Source organism: Pholis gunnellus (genome assembly GCF_910591455.1).
Source record: "Pholis gunnellus genome assembly, chromosome: 2".
In the NCBI taxonomy this organism is placed as follows: Eukaryota; Metazoa; Chordata; class Actinopteri; order Perciformes; family Pholidae; genus Pholis; species Pholis gunnellus.
In genome coordinates, this window is record NC_136536.1 from 21,528,606 (window position 1) to 21,533,377 (window position 4,772).

Here is a 4,772-nt window from a genome sequence, read left to right on the forward strand (position 1 = left end):
CTAGCACGTTAGCATGGTAGCATTAGCTATATAGCACTACAACACAGAGTACGGCTGATGATGGAGGGAATGTCACTACGTTTGCAGGTATTTGGACACAAATTAAATATTGGAGAAATTACAACTCTGACATGATGGTGGCGCTAAATGGAAAGTTACGGGATCACCGAAGTTTTTACAATACCTCCTGAGGTTTCACTTAAAACCTCAAATGTCTATCTGGCTCTAGAAAAACAAAATCAGGGGATCTCCAAAGGCAATATGCTACATCTTCTGGGGACCAAGAATGTCTGTGCAAAATGTAAAGGCAATGCATGCAATAGTCTAGAGTCTAGACCAAAGAGAAGTGATCCTGCCCAACCGACATTGCATCTCCAGAGCTTGGCTAAAAGCCAACAACCAACTCTGTTGGCAAAAGACAAAACAGTTGATGACAGCTGATTTCATAAACACATTCTTGTTCATGTGCCTCTCGTTGGTGGTGGATAAAATGCACGACGGCTACGACTATCTCAGAGAAGAGCGTGTTGTTATTGGGAGAGAGGCTGCACAGTTACGTAATAGTTGGAAGAAAATGTGTCAAGCGCACCTGGACACACAAATGGGGGTTATTTAAGGTAATCTCCAAAAATATTCTAAGTTCAGACGAGGGCTACATTTTTCAATGTACTCTGCCTCTACACGTGTAGATACATGTTCGGCTATGCGTCTGTCCTTTTTGTTCTAAGTAACATTTTTGTAACTTTTTCATCAACCCAGAATAAAGCCACCACCTCAATGGGATACTTCCTCTTTATGCTTGCCCAGTGTGACATTTGAGAGGCCCATGCTCCTGAGGTCAGCTGGTGCCACCCAGTTGTGACTTTGGCATAAAATGAAACCTTTGTCTAAAACCCTTACCCTGACCCTGTGTGCAGCAGAGGACTCCCTTTTTTTAATGTCCCCCCACCCCCGGCCCTTTGTGCACACCACTGATGCTTTCTTCGTTCATTTATATCGGAGAAAAGTGTGAGCTGATAAAAAAGAGTCAATAAAACAAGCTAAAGCTAAAATTGCACTCGTTACACTCTGTGTCCCGTTCCAAAATGAATATTCCAACCAATAACAAATGGAAACAAAACAATATCAAAGCGATAGCGCATGTTGTTTTATGCTAATTCTGATGAATTATTACTGGATATTCTGGATACTCACTGACACAAAGCAGCTAGTTTAAATCACCTCCAATTAAGACAACCGAGTAGGTGAAATAAAGGAAAAAAAAGGAACCTTTATAATCCATTTCGGCAAAATGTGTTAAGAAGAGAATATTGAAATGATTTACATAATACAAGCATTAAAAACCGTTTATAGACTGATCTAATGTGCATAATTGCTTAAAATCACATGCCTTTTGTTGCCTCTCTCTTCGCTTCCCCTTTCACTGATTGTCTCCAGCAAAAGCAGTCGGGCCGAACAATATTATCTTAATGTTTCCGCTCTAAGAGTTGAAAAAAGGACTGCCATCTGTTTCTGTAAGAATGCACTCGATGACTTTCTTGTACTGAATTTCTAGCTCTGGAAGTCATGTTCCTAAAATGCTGCTTTTTTAAAATGTATTTTTCGTAACAAAAATGTATTCACTTATGCACTTTTACCAAATCTGTTCCAATGTTTTGGATTTTCATCTGCGGTTCTTTATACAGTATTTAATACCACAGAAATGTGTCATGTTATTCTAATCTACATGAATCTGGTGTTGAAATGTATAGATGTGAATCACGTTATTTTTCACATGGAACTGATTTGAGTCTCCCCAGGGCGAGAGGATTTCTTTTCTCTGATCTCACACTAAGTTCTTAACTGATTTGAGTAAAGAACATCTTAAACTGGACCAACGGGGAATCTGCTTACTCCCAGTGACCCAGTGACCAGTGTTTTGTTTGGAAACCCCTCGTGCCAGTGATCCGGAGCTAAATATAGAAAAGCCTAAGCACCTGATCGAGCAAGGGATAAGATAAGATCAAATGTATTGATCCACACAGTGTCACGGCAGCAGAAGTACAACATCTATCAAAATATAGCATGAGAAATAAAAGATACGTTTACTGGAGCATAACATAAAATCCATTTCATCTCGCTGTGACTACGCCTGCACAGCGTGTATTGTGTGTATCGGTATATCCACACTTGTACTCACTCTTTTTTTCCCCTTTTAGATTCTTCATACCACCTATCAAGGAAACAAGCAACAGGAATGTCATTGTTCTAGCAAGAAAACAATACATTTTTCATTCCGTTCCTTCTGGCCACTCTCACAATATAGAATTGTAGTGATTTTATTTCTAAAGGTAAAAATGTGTGAAATTATGAAATCACATAGCAGGGAGTCGAAAGCAAATAATCCCACGATATTAATTTCATTCTGAGTGGTTGGCCTACTTCCAGCATATGGAAGTAGGTCTTTCCTTGGTAGGTTCGACACTGTATATACAATCAGACAGTCTTACATAACACTGGATTGATTTCAGTCACATTTCTGTTTCCAAGGTCCAGCACCAAATTGATTTACCAACGATCCCTCGCGTGTGTATGTGAAGGCTCACATATTATAGGGATTGGGAAGCTATAGGGATGAGTGTGTGTGTGTGTGTGTGTGTGTGTGTGTGTGTGTGTGTGTGTGTGTGTGTGTGTGTGTGTGTGTGTGTGTGTGCATTAAGCTGTTACTGCTGGTATAGAATAAGCTCTGGGACATCAGGTTAACGTGTCCTCACTGCACCTCTCTGTTGAGCTACAGATGGATGGAGATGTATGGGCCAGGCTTGCAGAGAGAGAGAGAGAGAGAGAGAGAGAGAGAGAGAGAGAGAGAGAGAGAGAGAGAGAGAGAGAGAGAGAGAGAGAGAGAGAGGCTGAGCAGTAGAAATAAGAGCGGTGGAAATTGGATGTGTTAATTTATCATCCATCACAGCAGGCCAGAAAACATGACCACAACTTAATCACAACCCTGATAGAAAGCGTGGGTTTGTTCAAATAATGGATAGATAGATAGATAGATGGATGGAGGGATGGATGGATGGAGGGATGGATGGATGGATGGAGGAATGGATGGGTGGATAGATAGATAGATCATCTGCTGCCCCCACGTGGCATTTTAGTTACTACAACTCCATGTGACTAGAACCAATAGCTCACACCCCATTACAGCCTGTATAGATGGCTGAAAAAATAAAAATCCTGTAAGTCATTACAATGAGAAACTTTCTCAAAATAATGACTTACTATGTCATAATTATGACTTAGCAACTCATAATTATGACTTAATAAGTCTATGAGATACTATCTCATAATTATTACTTACTTGAAGTCAATATTTTGTTTAAGTTTCTCATCATAATGACTTACAGGATCTTTATTTTTTCATCACAGTGGTGGAAATGGGCTTCCATACAAGCTAATATGCTGTGTGAAGCATACAAATAAACTCTACATGTATTGGGCTTGTTATTTATGAAATTCTGAACTAGTTACCGGCAACAAAAAAGACATGGTTTCAAAACATCAGTGCTTACTACTGTCTAATTAACATTTGCAAAACTCTTTCTTTCTTTTCATTAATTACGTTTAACGTTTTGAAATACATGTGCAGTAAGAAATGCTCTCCCCAACGTCAGCGGCGTTTGCTACCGAAACGCAAGTTAAGGGAGAGTGACGCATCCCGACGTGCTATTACACTCTTTGCTTACATTACAAGTTTCGGATACATTAACGTGCACATGACCTGGACATTACCTATTTAAACTTCTATCTCCTAGCGTTATGCGTTGTATAAGATAAGAGGATTTCCGCTTCTCTGTACGGATAACGCATCGCGCGGCAGTGGGGCTAACCATGGACGTATGAAGAGAACCTTACCTTAGCTTACGCATATTAGCTAATGAGCTAAGCTAACGTTAGCTAATATCAATGTCAACTTCACAGCTGCGTCGTTGTATCCCAGCTCAATTTAACAGCTTAACCAGGTGTACAGCGTGTACGTTATGGTGTAAGTAGCAACGATGTGCCACAGAGAAGCGTGGCGCTTATTCAGAATGATATTGCGAAGAGCCTTGGCGCCTGTACCATCTGGTCCCATGGTGTAATGGTTAGCACTCTGGACTTTGAATCCAGCGATCCGAGTTCAAATCTCGGTGGGACCTCGTACTTTTATATCATATCAACAACATATTACACAATTGTGCACGTTAACGTTCAAAGCAAAAGTCAATAGACTGCAGATGTTTGTCGAATCAGCTGCCACATCTGTAACACAAACTACAAAGCACCTTGCTCATATGAATTGTGGTCAAAGTAGGTATTCTCTAAAGATTGCCAGTATAGCCAAAAGTACTTTGAGAATGTCTTCCAGTGACTCTCTACCATGGGCCTTGTCCCACCATCTCTGGCTCCACACTCACAGTGCTCATAGTCTTTGCAGTACTTTTAAAGCGATATAAAATGTCCATTACCAGAAAGTCAAGGGGGATTTCATTTGAACATATTAATAAGTTGTTCATTAGTTTTACTCTATATCAAGCCATCAAATTTTACAAGTTGTTCATTTATTTTTTATGAAAATATATCTGCAAATTAAGCAAGATGTAAAAAGAATAATTCACTCTGTAATAGTGGAGTAGTAGTATATAAAGCAGCAGTGGAAATACCTGAGAAGTGCAGTACAGTATTTTAACAAAGACATTTATCAACCCTGAAAAACCAGACTGTGGCACAGATTAAATAATCACACCCAGATATAC